The following is a 21837-nucleotide window of genomic DNA, read 5'->3' on the forward strand; positions in this document are numbered from 1 at the left end:
TTTGGCATTCAGCAAGGGTTTGGGAGCACTCTGCCCTTTCCAAGCTTTTAGTTGCAGGAGTTTTACAACCCCAGACCCTCTGCAGAAGTGCAGTTCATCATTAGGGACTGGTCCTTTCATTTTCCTTGGAAGCTGATTTCTGCTTCCCTGTCCATACACGTGCTACTGTGCAGCATCTGTGAGGTAGCATCACATTTTTTACAGTGACACCACATGAAGGCATTCATTCCCTGATACATAGCTTTACAACAAGAGAATATTCTTTCTTTACACAGGGACAAAACTGTCCAGAAATATTTCTAAGTAGACTCTCAGACATGATGCAGGCTTTCTAAGCCAGCTACTCCCTTATCCTGTCATAGTTCAAATCTCTATAATCCAAAAAAATTAATCATCAATTCTATTGACTTTAGAGAGATCAGTCCCTAAAGCAGCATTACTGAGTGGGATTTAGGCATTGTCCATGTAGCTTTATATAAAAAGCAAATAGTATAAATATAAATTTTCCTTCTGTCTTCAAATATACCTTCAGTAGGCTTATCAAGAAAACACAAATAACAGACTAAAAGCAGGCATCTGAATCACAACCAAAGCACTATAAGGTGAACAAGAGAAACATTTATCAGGTATTTTTACATGATAGGAGGAAGCAGTAACAAGTAGTCTCAGAATGTCTGAAAATACCAGCTTTGGTGAGAATACCATTAGCAAATTCTGTGCTAATGCTGCCAATGCTTCATGTTTAGTTATAAATTTGCTTTGCTGGTATACATTCACTTAAAATAACTGTTAATACAAAAAGAGAAACAAATGTCACATACAAGTTTAGGGGATAAGCAAGAGGAAACTCAGATTAGGAGTATATCCTCTCCGACTGGGTCATGTAATAGTGTCATAGGAAAAGACATAACTGGAATAACTGACTCATTTTTGAGAATTCAACTCAGCAACTTTATCTAAAGTAAAATATAGCAAAATGAATATTATCTCAAATGGCTGAGAACTTCTAGAAAGCAAGTATACATTCAGTATGCAATAGAAAGAATTGAATGGAAGAACAGAAGAATGACAGTCCATTGGTATAGAATCATAGAATCATTTGGGCTGGAAAGGGACCCTTAAAGGTCATCTAGTCCAACCCCTGCTGCAATGAGAAGGAACACCTTCAAGTAGATCAGGTTGCTCAAAACCGCATTCAGCTTGACCTTGAATGTTTCCAGGAATAGGACATCTACCATCTCTCTGGGCAACCTGCTCCAGTGTTTCATCACCATTGCAAAAAATCTCTTCCTTATATCTAATATAAATCTACCCCTTATCAGTTTAAAACTATTACCTTTGTCCTTGTGCCATGGGTCATACTAAAAAGTTAGTCTCCATCTTTCTTATATGACCCCTTTGAGTTTTGAAAGGCTGCTCCCTGGAGCCTTCTCAAAGCTGAACAACCCCAACTCTCTCAGCCTGTCTTCCCAGGAGAGGTGCTCCAGCCCTCTGATCACCTTCATAGCCCTCCTCTGGACTTGATCCAGCATGTCTATGTCTTTCTTATGTTGAGGGCCCCAGAGCTGGACACAGTACTGCAGGTGGGGCCTCATAAGAGCAGAGGGGCAAAATCACCTTTCAGTTCTTTTGATCTGTAAAATACTGAGTAGTGTTCCCCTAAAGTTAAGCAATGCAACAATCTTTATGCTGTGTCCAATATGAAAGATTTTGAGGTCCTTAAGTATTACGGTAGTAGAAGACAGCTACATCTGATAGACTAAACTGGTTTTAGTATTTCAGGTTCCTTGGTGCTTATTTCTTAAGCCAGAAAGATTCATCACGTTGCTATTTTGACTGATCTTGCTCTGAACAGTATATATGAATGAGACAGAAACTGCCACAGCCTGAGGAGTTAAAATTACCTCTGCATGGATATGATGTAAAAATTAAGAATTTGAAAGGATTTACAACTGTGAGGACATGCAAGAATAGATGCACACACATGCCTTTGTACAGAAACACATGATTATGACTTTAATGATCTGCTGAAATTATAACTGGAGTATTATAATAAAATTGATTATTTTTCTGGCTAACTAATGAGTTTAGATTGCATCAAAATGTTAAGCACGATCTTAAGATATTTTTGTAAATCTCTGTTCTGAGAAGTCATTCAGAAACAGTTCTGTAATATAGTGAGTTTGAACTCTTTTCTGTGAATTATATGAACAAAGTGAACCAGGAAAACGTTTGGGAGAGCTCATAAATGTGACGCTTTAACAATTTCACTAATTCTGTTATTTGATGTCGACCTTTTCTTATGATTTAAGAGAATGGCAGGAGGGTAGATGGGATAGGAGAAATAGCAAACTAAGCTCTTTCTTTGTTAAAAATACCAAGTGAGTGAGTTCGGCATCAACTGCTCATCTCTACTGGAGATTAAAGGTCTCACTTAACCTCATGACAAAAAAAAAAAAAAAAAGCCCAAATATCAGGTCAACATCACTGAATGGTCTAGGAGATCCAGAGTACCCAGGAAGATGGAGTTTTAGAAAGCAGGTGAGCTTTTATTGCAAACTCAGGAAGAGCACAAAAATCTTCCACATTTCACTACATATAAGGAGAACAGTGCTTCTTCCGTGTATTTAGATCGCTACATTTATAAGCTTCCCATTATGAGACTTGCAAATATGACCAAAAAGCAGATAATGACCAAGCTTCCGTTTCTGTACTAGGTAGACATTGCTGTCTTACTCTCCATACGAAGTCTGAAGTATCCTTTCTCCCCCTTCGTCTCATGTTTTGAATGTGACTGATTCTTACTTTACAAATAATTTAAACTATAATTCCTGGTGACCTTAAGGAGACCAGCTTCATCTGGACAATTTATTAACATGTTAGTGATACACATTAAGAAATGGGCTTAAAGTCTGACTAAACTTGACAAAACATCCATGTATACTGGTAATTAAAGAAATTGAGATGTTTCTAATTACAGACTCCTATAAAAATGGAAAAATCAAGTATTACTATAATTAATGGTAGATTTTACCTGTCACCACCATGAGATAATATAAACCAGACCGTTACGCATGTGTATTTCAGACAATAATAAGCAAAAGCGCTTAATTTAGGTATTTTATGTCAGCATGCATATTTAATACACATGCAAAATACTGTATCTTCTATAACAATTCCTAAGGAATCGGGCACTGTATTTTTATTTCTCCATTTCCTCTCTCCCAAATCAGACCTGCCTAGTCTACCCTAAACCAATTACTGATGCTGCACCCTAACTCTGACAGGTCCACTTCTCTTTGACCAAAGAACTTTTTACCAAATATACCCATATTTATATGTTGTAGTTGTGAAGGCATTGTGAGGAGCTGATAATCAGACTAGATCCCTGGGACAAAGTTATCTTAAGCACAGGGAAAAGAAAGGAGATGTAGGGGAGCAGAACCATTCTGACTCATCTGTTAATTCTGAACCTTACTGTGGTGCCAGGACATGATCCTAAGCTCAGACCCAGGTTTTCCTGTACAAGTGGCTTAAACCAAAACACCAGGGTTCCCATTAAGATATGAAAATCTTTTTCTCCTGTTTTGCAACAGACTTGCCTCACTAAAGGCTGGGATTAAAATGAAGGGCAGCTTGCATATAACAGAGAAACACACCTATTTTAATTTGAGATGAGATATATTTTTCTAAAGTAATGGAAGAGAAGGATGCCTTTTAAGAGAATAAACATCTTTAACGATGTCTCACCTGTCTCTCCATGCATGCAGCTTTTCTACCAGATGCCCTACTCTAATTTCACTTGCTTGTCTGTGTTTCACTCAGACCTTTAACATTAAAGGGAGTATATGCGATTTGCCTCTGGGTGTTCTATCACTGCAGTATTAATTGCTAAGTTATAGTGGCATATCCTTATACTGATGGACTGACAGGTGGATTATGCTGCACTCAAGGGGCTACTGCAGTCTGGTAGCTGAAATTTCCAGCTTTCTGAAGAAAAGGAAACCAGGTTTCTGAGAGCTATTAAGAACTAAATTTAGGAAAAAATGAGATCATGACAAAGCAGACTTTTGGAGAGTTTGTTTTTATTAACAGTGAGTTTTATCAAGTCAGCTGTGCCACACTGAATAGTGATACATGAGCAGTGGCTGGAGTATGCTAAAAGAACAAACTAAAAGTCACTTCTTACCTACTGCTGAAAGTGAGAAGGCAATACAGTGGAAGGCTGGGAAGGACACTGTATGTTCAGTTATTAAGGACATTTAGCAATTTGCCTCTAGGGATTGGCCTTCTTATCTGACCAGCAGTATCTATGCCATTTGTTAAAATTCTGACCTGCTTTATATAATCATTTCTCTAGGTTGCCTTTTATTTCTGATGCTAGCCAACTTTTATATCTAATAATATTTTAAACAACATCATGAAAACATCTCTAATTTTGAATCATGACACAATACTGTATGGTTGTCATAGTTCAAACCCATCAGGTCCTCAGTACCACACAGCCACTTGTTCACTCTTCCTGTTCCCCTGCCTCTCTGGGTTGGATGGGGAGGAGAATCCATGGGTTAACAACAGTTTAATAGCTAAAGTACAGTATAAAACAATTACTACTAGTAATAGTAATAATAATAATAATAATAATGGAAATAGCAAGGAGAGAGTATATAAAAGTAAAAGGGTGTTCTGGGCTCCCTGACAAATGGGAAAGGTAAAAAAGATAAACACAAGTGATCCACAATACAACTGCTCACCACCCCCTGACAAATACCCAGCCCTACCCAAGCAGTGATTGGTCCTTTCTGGGTGACTTGCAGTTTATGTACTGGGCATGATGTGATGTGTTGTGGAATGTTCCTTTGGCTAGTTAGGGTCAGGTGTCTGTCTCTGCTCCCTCCCAGCTTTTTGTGCCCCTCCTTACTGCCAGAGCATAAGAGACTGAAAAGTCCTTGATCATGGTAAGTGCTACTTAACCACAACTAAAACATTGGTGTGTTATCAGCACTGTTTTCAGACTAAAGCAAAAACACAGCACTGCACCAGCTACTAGGAAGAAACTTAACTGTCCCAGCTGAAACCAGAACAATGGTATGAGTCCTACATCTGTACACATTGTGTGGAAAAAAGACTTAGAAGTGGAGTCAACTTTAATGTTGTGAAGTCAAATGCTCGGACATTAGGAAATACCAAAATTAAGGATGCCTGAGCAGTCTTCTTTCCACTCCCTTATATTTATGAATCATTAAACAGTTTGTGGTTACTTGATCATTCAGTACATGCAATGCAACATTCACTTTGTTAGCAGAGATTCAATATTTCTGTTTATCAACATTATTCAATGAGAGGCTTTGTACATATTTGTACTCATCATTCAAATCCTGAACCAAGGACACCATAATTAATTTATTCCAAGTTTTTCCTCAGGTAATGTCTTTCTAACATTTTAATATTTTTTACATATTGAAAAAAAATCAATCTTCAGAATAGTTCTGCAGTGTGAGATAAGGTGTGCTTCCCTCCTTAACAGACAGTTGTTGGGCTGACCCTAAAACTTATTTGTCTTATGCAGATATATCTTGGTTCCTGTGAAAAGGGGTAAAAAAATCCCCTATCACATGACTATAATGTCAGGGGAATAAATTTTCATAGGCTATAGTCATTATACTGGCATATCCTAACTTTTAAAAATGTGTTTTAATAAGACTAACACTTGGAAGTAATTTCCATCATTTTTCTTTTGCACTATTTGTAACCTCAGTGTGGACCTGTCATTAAAAAGGGTACTTGCTTTATTAGGATTGTAACCATTTGCAAATAAAAATGTTTCTCTGCAGTCTATACAGAGGCATAGCTACAAATCCCTGTCAAGACCTGCTGGATGATTTTGCTTTTTTTGACTCACATAATGGTTCATAAAAAAAAAAAAAAAAGTAGTTTTCCATAGCAGAGATCTTATAAAAAGAGTCCTTTTGAAAGTGAGAGAAGCTGGTGGGCTGGCACCCTGGGTGAGCGGCTCTGTGGCAGCAGAAGTGCACTGCCAAAGTGAAGTGAGACCAAAGCACAATCAGTGGAATGTCTTTGAATGTTTTAACATTATCTTTTCCCCTTCTCCTCCTCCCCCTCATCTTCCTAAACTCTCCCTTTTGTATTTCTCCTGATCCTGCCACTGCTTCTTCTCAGATCTACTGCATTACTTCTGTGTTTGGCAACTTCTGGCTATTGTCGCAGAAAAGGTTAAAGAATTTTACCCAAATTTAAATAAAACAACCAACCATATAAACTAAACAGCCAAAGGCAGATGCTCAGCTTCTGAAAGAGACATTCACACCAGGCCACTGCCGGAAGCAGTGAGCTCTAGCTCTTTAGTTTCACTTGACACAGCCATCCTTATGTTCTGATGAAATTTCAGCTTACCTACTTTAAGCATGGAAAAACAGATCTTGGCACTCAGGATCTCATAATGCATTGTGAAAACTCAACCCCTGATAATGTACCGAAATACTGAGCTTCTGTAATAGAGTCAAATAATCCCTTCATTCCAGCATTTCTCTTTCCAGTAGAGCCACCCCCTCTGACATCAGGTTACCACTATAAATTAATACCTTTCCACTTCTAAAAACCTTTAATATTACTACAAAGCTATCACTACCATAATAGAAGATGGCAAGCTGTCTGAAGTCTTCTCAGCCATGTCGACAGTGAAGTCTCTCTCTCTCTCTCTGTCTGAACTCAACAGCATATTTCATCAGAGAAACCCAAGGAGCACCTATCAATAGGAAAAGTCTGCGTGGAACGCTTAGAAAAGTTTGAAAATCCCACTGGTGTTTTGCAGGGTGGATAGCACTCAAGCTGGAAGGTTGTAAGGTATTAGGAGTCTTCTCAGGGCTTTGAACCTGAAAAGACTTGTGTACACTTTAATTTGATGCACTCTGAGTAGTCCCAGCTGCTTACAAAAAATGTGCACACAAGCCCTCAGCAGAATAGAGTTCAGGCCTATCGGTCTGCAAATAGTACAGAAAGCCTATGGATGTTATATAGTTGATGCCCCCTATTAGAAAGCCAATTTAAACTCCAAATTCAAACAGTGCTGGTGAAGATGACAGTCTTTCTGCCATGTCTCCACTGGGAAAAGAACCCCTGATGTAAAGGCAATTTGTGCAGAAAAAATTAAATGACATATTTTCATTGCAAGACCTAATTTCCTGTCTGCAGGAGGCATTAAGATGTGCAAACAATCTAATCTCCTGGACATTGAGTACTTTCAAAACTGCATCTCTCCGGGGCTGTGAGGAAGGAACTTCCCAGAAAGCAAAGAAAAGTCTTCAAGACAGAGAAAGGAAGAGAATTGTTGTTTTTCAAGCTTATTTGTTTATTAAATAAGAAGACAGTGCTAGTCACCAATTAAAGGCCCAGACTCGAAAATAATTTCAAAGCAGTGTGTGACCACACATTAATCTCAGTAGATCTTATGTAAGTTTATGAAAAAAAAAAAAAATTAATAAAAAAAAACGATATACCTGATGGTGGCAAATGCTGAAGGAAATGTAGCCTGTGTGAAACTGAGCAGTCCAGAAATATGACTCTGGGCTAAAAAAAACAGTGTTCATTTTTAGTGTTGTGAGAGCATTTCAGGCATAAAAGTCAGGTTAGGCATGTTGCTGGGTAGGACTTGTAGGAGTGTCCCATGGTTTGGAATGCACTGCGGCAGGCAGTGCTAAAGACTAGTAGACACTCCACAAGCTCTGTGGAGGTCCATAGCCATCACAAAGTACCAATGCAGTTATTCACATAATGCCAGATGTTATCCAAGTTGCAGACGACATTCGTTATCAGCTTCATGTCAAATTGTATTTTCCATTTTCTATTTTACTTATATTTATAAATAGTATCATGGCCCATTTTATAGCTCAAGCTATTTCTAGAAAGTTGCTTTCTGCAGCAGGACCTAAAGAAATATAAAAGCTGCCCTACCCAGGATCCACTATATGTTATAACTTAGATCCATGTGTTTCTGAGGAAGACCTGACTGAACTCTGAACCATACAAGGAACCAGGTAAATGAGCTTTTTTCATTTGTACTTTATCTCACAATCCACGAATTACAATCTCTCTCAGAGTACAAGGAAGTAAAAATAGATTTCAGAGAACACACCTCAAACAAAATATGTCTTTAGACAACCTTCTATCTTTTTTGCAGTCCCTCAGACCACAACCTCTATTGGCATTATTTGGAAGAAGAAACAGTTTTACAGGCATGCAGATGTCAGTCTAGTACTTACCGTAATCTGACATGTACACATATTGACAAGGAGTAAGAGCATATTTAGAAATCATGAAAGAAAAGCATACTTTACCTCCCAGAGCAATAAGATACAGTCTTATTTAAGCAACAACCATAGGGAAGGCAACACAAATGGACTAGAAAAGCCACCCCACAACAGGTGGAACCATTTTGGAAGGTGATCTTGTCTGTAAGATTAACAAACCTCGGCAAGTTTTATGCTTAATAAATTTATGTCCTTCGTGACAAAGAGAGATTAGTACCTTTTGTAGTCACACTACTACTAGCCAGTTGCTAATAAGAAACTACACCTTGTATTATATAGATTTGTCACCTGTAAAAGAGATGTTAGAGTATGCAAATTTGCAGTAGCTGCTAGAAAATGCTAAGGCAAAAGCTGGAAAGATTCTAATACAATGGTAGTGTTATAAAGCAGGTAATGGAACAAATTAAGAGGGTGGGAGAATTCCACTGATAAGAAATTTCTTTGGCTAGTCCCTCGCTACCATCAGCATCTTCAACATGCTGCTGCACCCTGTAGTAGTTACTCTGCTAATGTAAATCTGTGTGTGCCTTGCTGTAGTAATGACTTGTTACTGGATGAAGCAGGTGAAACTCTGCATTGACAACAAGGTGCAAGGACTGGGGCTGACAAAATGCCTGCTACCACAGTCAAGGGCAAGACTGGGTTGGCCTCTGTGTTTGCCACCAAGAAGAACCTTTAGCTCCGCTGTTGGCTGCAACCCAGCAGGCGTGGAGCGGTGGGGACACAAGCCATGCTAGACCTTGATGTGAAGGATGGCCTCCCCTGTTACCAGAGAGCCATACAGCGGAAAAAAAGTGGCAGGCCCAGCAGCCTGTAGTTGGCATATACTGGAGATATAATCTAGCCCAAATCCCCTGCTCAAGTAGAGTCATCCAAACCATATATAAAACAAAAAGGGGGAGATGTGGAGGCAGTGTTCTCACAGGAGAATGGATAATTGGTACATAAATTCTGAATAATCCTGAAAGATGCAGCAAGGCCATGAGAGGCCCGAGGAAGCCTGAACAAGCAAGATAAGAAGAAGCTGGATTTCACCAAGTTAATGAGAACTGTGGACTGTTGGCAAGCTTTCGAGGTGAAGTTCTCACACCTGTGCTCAACCAATTATATGTTAGTTTCAAAGGGTCTTCAAGACATGTATCCAACCATAATATGCCAAAGGGCATGTAAGAAACAGTATTTAAGGGGTTAAGGGGTTAAGGCTTTGTAATAAACGGCTTTTGCCTGATCATATTGATCTCTGACTGAGTCCATATATTTTCTGCTGCACAGTACAGAGGAAGAATTCATATTGAATATTATAAATATATAAATGGTAATTTTCTACACAAATATACCCCAGATTTTCATGAAATTCAACAACCACATGTGAATTATTGTCCTTGGGAAAGCAGAGACTTAGCCACTGTACACTCTGTAGGAGGCCAGGCACAGGAGCAGCTATGAAGGAAAGCTGCAGGGGCTCCGGTGCACAGGGAGCTATGCATGATCCAGCACCAGGTGGACAGTAGGACTACACCGTGTCTATGAAGGAATGGGATTATCCCAATATTCTCAGCATTTAGGAGACCACACCTAAATATCGCATTAGATTTTGGACCTCCCATTACAGGAAAGATGCTGATAAAACTATGAGAGTTCAGCACGGGACCTCAAGCTTGTCATGGCTGGAGCACTGACAGGCTTGGGGCATCAACCACCTCTCTAGGAAGGTTGTTTCAGCGTTTGAGTACCCTCTTGGTACAGAAATGTTCCCTAAGGTCCAGTCCATACCTCCCATGATGCAGTTTTGAACTATTCTCACACATCCTGTCCCTGAATACCAGCAAGAAGAGATCAGCACCTCACTCTCCCCTTCCCTTCTTTAGGAAGATGTAGAGGGCAATGAGGTCACCCTTCAGTCTCCTTTTCTCCAAACTAGACAAGCCCAAAGTCCATAGCTGCTCCTCACAGGACATTCCTTCCAGCTGCTTCACCAGCTTTGTTACTCTCTTCTGGATACATCCGAGTACCTTCACATGCTTCTTAATCTGTGGGGCTCAGAACTGCATACATCAGTCAAAGAGAGGTCTCACCAATGCTAAATGCTGTGGGATAATCAGCTGTTTTGACTGGCTGATTATGCCCTATTTGATGCACCCCAGGATGCCATTTGCCCTCTTAGCTGGCAGGGGACACCACTGACTCCTGTTAAGACTGTTATTGATCAGAACCCCTATATCCCTTTCTGCAAGGCTGCTCTACAGTCACTCATCTCCCAGTGTATACCTGTGTCCAATCCTACTCTGTTCTAGGTGCAGAATCTGGCATTTCAACTTTAAAATTAAATTAAAATTAAATTTCATCCCATTAATCATAGCCCACTGCTCCAATCTATCTAGATACCTCTGCAAGGCATCTTGCTTCTCAAGAGAGTCAACAGAACCTCCCAGTTTGATGTCATCAGTAAACTTGCTAATAATGCATTTAATTCCTGCACGGAGACCATCAATAAACATACTGAACAGAACTGGCACTAGAGTTGAACCCTGAGGAACACCACTGGTGACGGATTATCAGCCCCGGATTATCAGCGCATTCACTATAACCCTTCGAGACCTATCCTTCAGACAGTTCTTCCCCCAGTGCACTGTGAACCTGCTCATTCCACAGTTGGACAGCTTGTCCAGAAGGATGATGTGAGAGACCATATCAAAAGTAAAATCCAGAAAAACTACATCTACCGCATTCCCTTCATCCAGTAAGTGGGTGACCTTATCATAGAAAGATATCAAATTAGTTAAATAGGACTTTCTATCTGTGAACCCACGCTGGCTTTGCCTGATAGTTGCATTATTCTTTAAATGCCTTTCAATAGTACTGAGTATAAGTTTCTCCACAATTTTTTCAGAGGCTGAGGTTAGACTAACAGGTCTCTTGTTCCCTGGATCTTCCCTCATGTTGTTTTTGTAAATCAGAGTAACACTGGGTAGCTTCCAGTCAGCAGGGACCTTCCCAGACTCCCAAGAACTTTTGTAGATGGTCAAGAGGGGTCCTGCCATAACCTCTGCTAGCACCTTCAGTATTCTGGGATGATTCTCATCAGGCCCCACGGACTTGTGAACATTCAGCTGATAGAGTTGGCCCCTGAAAGAAAGTATAGGGACTGGCTGGTTCAGCCTGTTACAAAGATGGGTACAGGCTGGGGCTGAAAACAGCCCCTGGTACTTGCAGAGAGGTGGTTGAGAAGAGGGAGCCAGAGAGACAAGGGGCATCAGATGGACCAAGCAAAAGAGGTTTGGATAGGACTCAAGGAAAAGGCTTTTTCTTTTGGGACAGTGAGACAGCAATGCAGTCTGTCCAGGGAGCCTCTGTTGGCTCCATCCTTCTTGAGTGCAGTTGGAAAGTTATCAGCTGCAATATTTTTTAAATTATGATATACTAAACTAAGCAGCTAAGAAAAATGTCTATTCATGTAGGAGTAAAAGATAATTTAAGGACATGCTTGTAACTTCATGTAACATACAAGGACATTTTCAGTTACCTTATATTCTCTACTTCTGAAGGTGCAGCAGAATGCACTACTTACTTTCACAAAGGAAGCTGGATAACTCTCAAATTGGTGTAATAAAACCTTTCAAACCAAGAAGCACTCTTAGGCCTCAGTGGGAGTAAATAAACAAAGATAGCCAAATTACTTCTCAGATTCCATTACACATTACTAGACTTTGTATTAGGCATCTACTCAAACAATCTTGTTATAATGAAAGTATTTTACTTTGGAGCGAAAGTTTTTATCTTTCCATAACATCATGAAGAAAATGAAATCTAATCCTTTTCTGTGACTACAGGAATCTGATCACACACATCCATTGGTATCTGTGCTTTTCCACACAGAAAATCATAGCTTGGGAAAAATAAACAGAAGGGAGAATGAAGAACTCCAGCTGTATAGAAGAGAACATATAACGAACATTGATGACGTAGAGATATCATTATAGAAGCCACAATGCAAGAAAAAAGTAATCCTCTAGCATGCATATTTGATTAACAAAGTGCCACTGTACCTCAGTTGTGATAAATTAAATATTTTATGTCATTCACCTAAGCCCTATCCAGGACTTACTTTTACCCGTGGAAGAATTATAGGTTCAGCTATGTGTCCTGGGTTTAGCAGTAGCAGTCAATTTTTTCTCCTTCTTAGTAGCTGGTGCAGCATTGTGTTTTGACTTTCAGCCTGGGAATAGAGCTGATAACGCTGATGTTTTTAATTGTTGCTAAGTCATGTTTACTGTGACCAAGGACTTTGTGAGTCTCATGCTCTGCCAGGGAGGAGGGGAAGCTGGGAGGAAGCAGAGACAGGACACCTGACCCATGCTAGCCAAAGAGGTATTCCATACCACAGCACGTCATGCCCAGGATGTAACTGGGAGTTACCCGGAAGGGCACAGGCTCTTTTGGGTAGGGCTCGTTTCGGCAGATGGTATCGTATTCTCTTCCCTTGTTATTTTCTCTTATCATTATTATCATTGGTGTAGCAGTAGTGATTTGTGTTATACCTTAGTTACTGGACTGTTCTTATCTCAACCCGTGGGAGTTAAATTCTTTCTATTATCCTCCCCATCCCTCTGGGAGTGGGGGAGGGGAGCAAGGAAAGAAAGAGGGAGGAAGGGGGGTAGTGAGTGAACGAGCTGTGTGGCTGGGTTTAAACCACGACACTATGAAACAATGCAAACTCAGAAGGCCTCTGAGATGTCAAATTATTAATACCGAACAATGTATTACTACAACACAGTACCTACTTTACCTAAACAGCAACTAAAATAAAAGGGTTCCCATTATTTAAGATGTTTTTATGGTCAAAGTCCCTCTGAAGTCTCAACATGTCTGAACAAAACCAGTCAAAATGCTTTCCATTTCAAATGTCCATATCACAGACTAGGATCAGAGAAATTTATCTTTGAAAAATTTCTGTGAATCTTTATATTACAAAAGAAAGTACTGCAGTAATTTCCTCATATACTAGTTACATATCACTGCAATTCTAGTTTCAAGCTCTGTTGGGGATGATTCCAGCATGTATGCCCCGATACCACATACAAGTTTGAGATTAGTCATCTGAATTCTCATTTGTAATTACTCTTTGAACCTATAAACACTTTCTTTCCAGTATCAGTTTTATAGATTTCATTTGCAACTGTTTTTTTTCAGGTCAATGGAGCTTTTAATAATTATACATAGGTATAATAAGCATATTTTTTCTAAAAACGTGTTGTCTGGTATCAGACAACCAATCAGACTGATGTGAGGTTATGACAAATGTGTGTTATTCCACTCCTTCAAAACATTGAAGGATAAACAAGGGTGAGATCACAAACTCTTGGTATGATTCTCTCTAGCTTAAGTTAAAGCCATCTTGGTATTGAATTTGGATTTGCTTAGAGCCATCAATCACCCCAAGAAATGTGAGCCCATGAACCTGGGGAAAAAAAAATTATTAGATAAAAGTGTATACAACTTAAAGACTGATTTTTATTTGCCACAGTATACTTAACATGGCTCACTGAGTCAGGCCACCCAGTAGGTGCGGGTTTATTGATAATTGGAAAGACAAACTCTGGTAAAGATGCTTACAGCATGATTATGAAAGGAAATACTACATCACAGTGTGTTTTTTATTGAAACTATTTACACATATTTATTCATTGTTCACTCTCACCGTTACTGAAAGGATACGATAATTATAGGAAAGTTGATTTTCAGCTTTTTAATAAGAAGACGATTTTGCATTGGGTAGTTTTTAGATTATTATCACTGTACACAAACATTGATGCTTTTCTTTCTGTGGAAATTAGGAGTTCTGGGATGAAAAGCATAGCTAGGAGGCCTTTCTACTATTTATAGGAGTGCTTGAAGAACACTGCTTTGCTGATTGATGAGCAGAACTTTCAAAGTTAACTCAGTTGCAGAGATGTGGTGGGATACTAGCAGGCAGAAAATGGTAGCTGAAATAATAAATTCATACTGTTCAGTGCTGGCTATGACTACAAAATAATTTATTTTGAACCTCTGGACATCATAAATAATTTATTTTCAACAAGTTACCCTTCCATAGCTCAGTTACTGGTGCTTTATAAAGAATTGGTGCCTTTGACTAAAGCGCAGTTTCTGATATACACCCAGTTTTGAACTGGAGAAATGAGAAATGGGACTCTGTGATGTCCCTTTACTGTTTTTTTTCCCTGCATTTCCCATTGATCCAGTCCATCTAGTTGTTAAAAACGTTTTTTTCCCCTTTTCAATTTGTCTGGCTCTGATTTCTCAATGCTGTTTCTGTTTTTTTTCCCCCTAGATTAAAGAACCCTTTCCTGATGAGAAAACAGCTAGAGAGAACAACCTAGCAGAGCTGAACACTGAAAAGCACTTTATTATATTCACAGCATAGAAAGAACACATTTTGAAGAGGCAATTGTGTGAGTCAGCACAGGCAGGATGCAGGAACAACCATAAAACCATGAATGAAAAGCAAAGAAATACATTTCATCATCTCACCAACCGGGGGATCCCTAAAGTAGCACTTGGGCAGAGGCACACATGCAGGGATGCAGCCACTGTGGAACTCAGTCCATGCTAGAGGATCACTAAACCTGCTGTTTTCAGGAGTTCACACAGGTGTAGTTTACTGCTGCACTTTGATCTTTCCTACAGCAGGGCAGAATCTCAAGTATGTTCAATAGGGTGCCTCTAAGTCTATCATAGGCCTATGTTATTTATACACAGATGTTCTATTTGTCTGACACAGAAAGCTAAACAACAATTAATATGATATATGTGCTCTTTACATCCCAGCTACAAGTCACTTGAGCATGTTTACAATCTTCCTCGCCAATCTTCCATTATTTTGCTACAGAGATAAGATTTTTCACATCAATGGGGAAATTCCTTGGTGGAAGCAGTGCTTACAAACACCGCCCTTTTATTGTATTCATATTTGTCTTCACTTTGGTACTTAACCATCATCAAATGATGGAGAGTCTCAAGTATCTCACTGAAGTATTTTCCAAGTCTTTAATAAATTCCATAATTTCACTGTAGCTTTTACTTTCAATTTAAAAACTCTGGACCCCTACATTTTATAAAATAATTTCTTAGCAACTTCACAATGTCTCATACTGAATAAAATCACCTTATACTCCCACTTCCATTTTTATATAATAATTTATAACATATTGACTTATGTTTCTCCAATATCACATTCAGGGTTCACACTTTACTTATTATTATGCCTTTCTTTTCAGTCACTGATACTGAAACAAAGCCCCAGTTTTTTAAGATGTTGACTATGATCGTATTTCTAGGTACATACATCTGTTTTAAACTATAGCAACACTTAAAAAGACCTAGACTAGTAAGTGATCAGGAGGACTATATGATCCATCCTTACTGTTCACTTGCCATTGCAGCAATCTTTGTGCTACCTTGCAAATTAGTTTTGGTTTCATATTTCTTCTACACTATTGATGAAAATGTTGACATCAGACGTGATATTTATATAGTGCATATAGAAACCAAACAACTCTACTGAGTGATAATGCTCTATTAGTTTTAGTGATTTATTGACCCACCCTGGTTTAATTAACTCCTAGATAATACCCCATGTGTTTCCGAATGATAGTGCTAACTTCATATACCTAACGTTGTGTAGAACTCAGGTACTTAAGAAAAAGTTGTCTACAAAGGACTGCAGGTACAGTTATATTTTTTCAAATTATAAATGACATGAGGCTTATTTTAGTCATGATAAAACTTCCCTCCTGATTAATTTTCAATTTGGCATCCGTCACCCATGCAGGTCCTTCACACAAAAGTTGTTCTTCAACTGATTCTCGGGCAGCACTACTGAGTGACAATGTTGCTCTCACTTTGCACTTCTCCTGGCTGAATTTCATGACTTTTCTCTCTTGGCTCAGTCTTGTCTCTGGCTGAGGTCTCTACCTCTCAGCATGCCAACTGCTCCCCCTAAATCAATCTAATTCTGTTAGAATCCCACTTCTCCTCTGCAGCTGAAATTATTCACTAGTCTTATCTTTCTAGACTTTCCAAAAAATACAGTGTTATAAAGACAAGGTTTGGAAATTATTTTTTATCATCGTATTAACTAGTCTTAACTGGAATCCTGAGATAAAGCCTTAAGGAAAAACAAGAAATTCAAGGAGGACCACAATACAGGAAGATCGAGCATTCGACTGAAAAGAAGAAAAAGTATTGAAAAATCTGTTTAGGTAACCATGCTTGAATAAAATTTGTTAGGTTATTATCCAAGGGTTCAGGGTGATTAGTATAATGCAAACATCTTTTTGTGCACAACCATGAAAGAATAAACAGGACGTGTTATCGAAACATACAAAAATGAGTAATTGAGGTATCATTTTTTTCTAGTCAAAACAGGACTGAAATTTGTTTCATAGTTTCTTGATAAAAACTATCCTTTCCATTTACTGCTGAAGGTAGAAGTGAATTTCCTGAGTTATCCCTTACTATGTTGTTCTTCAGACCTTGATGACTATGCAAGAGAAAACCATCATGAAAATAATAGTTTTGAAATTCATCAGTTCTTCTATTCTTTCAGCTATGCTGACTGTGGCTTACCACACCCTCCAGAATTCACCAGAGCAATGGAATTTCCTTCCTTTAAATGTTTATGAACTTGAAAAAGTCTATATATAAGAGCGATCCTATTGAACTGTCTAAACTAACCTCATCTCATTCTAACAACCATTAGCAAATCTGCAGCAATAAGCACTGTTACAATGAAGAAAAATTGCTCTAGTTCCTTTCCATTTTCAGAGGTCCTACCCAGCAAAACATACCAGTATGCACTGAACATTAAGCACATGTTTCAATCCCTCCACAGTCATATAAGCATTTAAGAGTGTGCTTTGCTTAAGTGCTGCTTAAATCAGGCTGACAGCAATTTGACTTAAGCATACGCTTAACTGCTTTGCTGGATTGGGGTGGGATGGGATAACTAATGTGTTTAAGACTGTAAATACACTGCATATGGAGTGAAGGCAATGTGATAGTATCACAGAGAGTTTTGGATCTGCCCAGATTCTGCCATGTGCCTCCATTTCACCACTCATTCAGTTATGTTCCCATTCACCTCAGCATCTAGGCAAATGACTTGCCATAAAACAGTTGGCACAGAAGCACAGGTTACATCCCCTTTGTATTACTTCAAAAGCAGAGAAATGGCGAACGCAGGTCTTAACTTGATCTCAAAATATGCATTCTGAAAGACTCCAGAGATGTGCTCTTTTGGAAAGCATAGGAAACAGCTACCTTAGTAAAACTGATCAAAACTTTGCATGTTCATACCATACAAACTTTTTCTATTTTGGCTTTTAAATCTAGCTTTTTGGTCCAAATCAGGATTCCTGCAGAAATACAAGTGATAAATTTTATTATCTTTTCAAAGAATTAGGACTTCTTTTAATTTTTATAAAACTTAAACTAGTTAATTGGCTACCCCATCTTTTGAAGATATGAGTGTCCTTCATTGCAAAAGAGAGGGCAGAAGAGGGTTGTTAAAACTTTGAAACTCTTTGCCATTTAAATAGAAATTGGCTTCAAGAATAGCTTTTCCCATGTTTTCTTAGATCAACAGGGAATCCAGAAGCGCTGGAATTTCAAGTCATGCAGCAATTTGTCGACAGGGTCCTCTGAAGCATAGCACTCACAATCATGTACAATGCCTGATCTAGACACCGTGTACATACTAGGAGAGGTGTCTAGAGAACCATAACATCACTGCTCTTGTGATCCTGCAGCTTGGCAGACTCCCTTGACAGGTTTCACTGGACCACTTCTTATGCTTTGGAGGAAACTCCCAGCTACCAAAAAAAAAAAAAAGAATTTCTACAAAACACATTGCTTTTTGACAAACCAAGATATTTCACAGAAAAAGAAATTGTTGTAATGCTTCCAGCAAGCTCTAATCCTCGGGAGAATACCTCTGCTACTCAGCCTAACAGTGCCTAACAGTGGCAGTTGTCCAAGAGAAGAATAGCATGTACATGTTTGCAATAGGTTGAGATACTGTCACTTAAGTACAGCAGTAATGCAGATAATAAAACACTGACAATATGCAGCTCTGAATTACATCATATTTAACCTACAGCAAAAGTGAGTAGAGACTGGTGCCAGCTCCTCATCCCTGCAGAAGTCACTGTGACCCTGTCTGTCACCCCAGATACTTGAACTCCTCTGCCTTCTCTGGAGGAAATTGTGGCTATAGCCCAGCTGTCTGTACCGGCATCATAAATTCTGATGAGGCCACATGCATCAGTAAATACTGATTCTCAAAGGGCAGGTAGACAGAGTGTCTGAACTCAGCTACTCCAAAAGGCACTCTGCACAATAAAGATTTCAAGATAAAACGGTCCCATGCAATACACTGAAATAGTGGAAACTCCATTTAAGGTAATTATAATGGATAATGTGATTTTGATAATTGGATTTTAGCCACCTGCTTTTTGCTACCCTGTACAGAAAGTATTCTACTGTGTACATCCCACCATTCGCTTAGCAGGACTGGTGCTACTTCTGACCAGGAAATATACTTTGAATGATACTGTTGTTTTAAACCTAACCTTCACTGTGTCTCCTGCAGGGATTAATATGAGAATACCACGGAATTATCATCAACAACTTTTGCTCTCATGCTAGAGGCAGCTAACTATATCAACTGGTGCTAACAGGTGGACAAACACATTGCAAGATCTACATGGTTTCAGAGTTGATAAAAGTTTATAGAGCCAGAGGTTTCTAGAAAATGTTTTACTACCATTGAATGGTAGTAAATCAGATGGAAATAGATGGAAACATTTGCTTTTTGTTAACTCCTGGAGAACTCTCCAAGAGCCTTGGCTGTAGTGATACTCCTACTCTGGAAATTCCATTATCCCTTTCAACAATTAAGTTAACTAGGCACCTGCCCACTGCTGAGGTACCCCTGCCAAAGATACAGCCACAGCTGTCAGTGAGGTAGGAGAGCTGGCAGTCACCACAGAGGTCATCACACAAAGATCAACCAGCTATGTGGGCAAGAGTACCATAGCAGGTTCAGGAGCTGGGTGGGAGACCAACAGCGCATTCAGCCACATGAAAAGGGTGTGGGTAAACCTACCTAGCCTACTGCAGTTTCCAACCCTGAGTTTCATTAGAAATCAGTGACTTCATTTCAAATCAGGCCAGGTAGAAACCACCTGTGTCTCTGTCACAGCTGCCTCTGCATTCTCCATGCTCCCAGCTGCCTCTGCACAGCTCCTGGCAGGTATGCAGCTGCCTGATGACAAACGCAGCTCCTGCCCAGGGATCCTCAGCAGTGCCACCACCACTCATGGGAACAGCACCCCAAAGCATCTGCACTCTTCAGCAACTCACAGTTTGATATCACTCTAAGTGGAGCACCTTTCTTTTCTGCTTGCCACCCGTTACTCAGCCTTGAAAAGTGCACACTGCTCCCTATTCAGCTCACAGACTGTGCATCACCTTTCATGACTTTTTCTGCTGATTGCGACTGACAGCGGTGTGAAGATTAGGCAGCCTTTTAATCTTTTACTAGCCATGATTACCATCAGTGGAATAAAAGAGCAATTGCCAGGCAGTGCAAGTTGCAGAGGAAAGCAGTCATACACCAAGTTAAACTTCCAGCCTATTCAAGTCCATGATGTCACCCTTTGAAAACTGCATAACTTAATAATAGTTTTCTGAAGGATTTTTCATGCACCTTTATGACAAAGGCCCATATTTCTCCTTAATAACATTCCTCTAAACAATAATAATAAATAAAAAAAAATAAAAAAAATAAAAGTTCAGATCTTTCTTATTAAATTACAAACCTAAACATGATTCTTTTTATCTTAAACATTTCAATCTATTTTGTTATCTGGAAGACTTTAATTTGTATTTAAGCCAATTATAAGACAATCTAACTGAAGAACAACCAATTTCCAGAAAACTGGAACATCTCACTAGTATTCAGCAGCTACCTGAAACACTTTCTCCATTAATAATGCTCCCACAGAGACACTTGTATATCTCTGACAGTATATGAGCAGACATTATTTTTATTTAAGAATAAAAAAATATGTCATTTCCCATTACATAGGCATGGGGAATACTAGCAGTACTGATGTTACAGCTCTGTTCAGATTGGAATTAGGCATATAATTTCCAGATATAGGAATTTTGGTTAGTGCCAACCCCTAGACCAGGTGCAATGGCACAGATTTCTGTGTAAATAGGTCCCTGCAGGTATACTCCATAGCTCTGTATGGTCTTTGTCCATCACCGGTGTCTTCAGTGCTCTTGATATGTACAGTTAATGAACTGAAACATCCTAAGGGTGCTTTTACGTGTTCACTCCAAACTTTCTGGCACAGCAAGAATAGTGTCATCAGGATTGAAAAGTGTTTTGAAAAGATATGCATAGATACTAAAATCTGATTTACAAAGCTAATATAACTTGTTAGCAAACAGTAATCGCTGAGTAGCAATGGCATAGACAATTATCAGGTAGGTGAAGTCTAGATTAAAGTTTTAGATATCTCATCAACATGCACTGAGTCACCCACATCTTTCTCAGCCTTTCTGGAGATCTTATGTGAGTTAAACTCAAAATGCCTTTTGGAGCGAGCAGAGCTGATGTGATGTGGCTTTGCAGTTTCTTTTTTTATGTATTGATTTTAAGTATTTGTTAGAAGCACTGTGCCCATTCAGATAGGCACTTGTCATACAGTAAGCCTAAAAAAACCATAACAAAACTGGCTTTTGAAAACCTCCAGTATAAAAAGAAAAATGAAGCTAGTGATCTCAAAAGTAAATGTGACTGACTACAATATTTTCACTCCAGCAGTTAAGAAACATGGGTAGTAAAGAGCAAATATTTGACCCACAGACATAATCAGAAGTGAATGAACAGCATGACTTTATATACGGCGTGACAGATCGCAGTAGTAGAAAAGCCTTAAAATTAAATTTGCTTAAACATTCTCTCTTGTTAAATCTGGATGATCCTTATTCACACAGATTTAACAGGGAAGATCACATGATGCCATTTGTGACATTATTCTGTGGTATCTCAGATCTGAAATAAAGGTACTTGAAAAAGAAAATGTAAAAATAGCTAAATCATACACAATATAATTTATGGGTTCCACACTGGAATTCATCTGCTTTTTCAGACATACCTGACAATCAAACTATTCTCATCAAATAAAAACACAATGAGAAGGGCAAGGTATTTATTTCTTTTTAAAATCTGGTTTTGAAATTGAATTGTTTAACCTCAAGCCTTTTAAATTCATCCAAAGAGGCTAAGACCTAAATGCATGAGTAAATGAACAGTGTACTTCTCAGTATGCAAATACTACAAACTGCCTTGATACTTCTTCCCAGCTCCTACAAACAACTACATAGCTGAACCATCACTGACAGTTACACTCTCCTCATCTTTCTCAACAAAAAA

This window comes from Pezoporus occidentalis, unplaced genomic scaffold (assembly GCF_034315485.1).
Source record: "Pezoporus occidentalis ecotype Australia unplaced genomic scaffold, CSIRO_AGI_Poc_V1 ctg39, whole genome shotgun sequence".
Taxonomy (NCBI): Eukaryota; Metazoa; Chordata; class Aves; order Psittaciformes; family Psittacidae; genus Pezoporus; species Pezoporus occidentalis.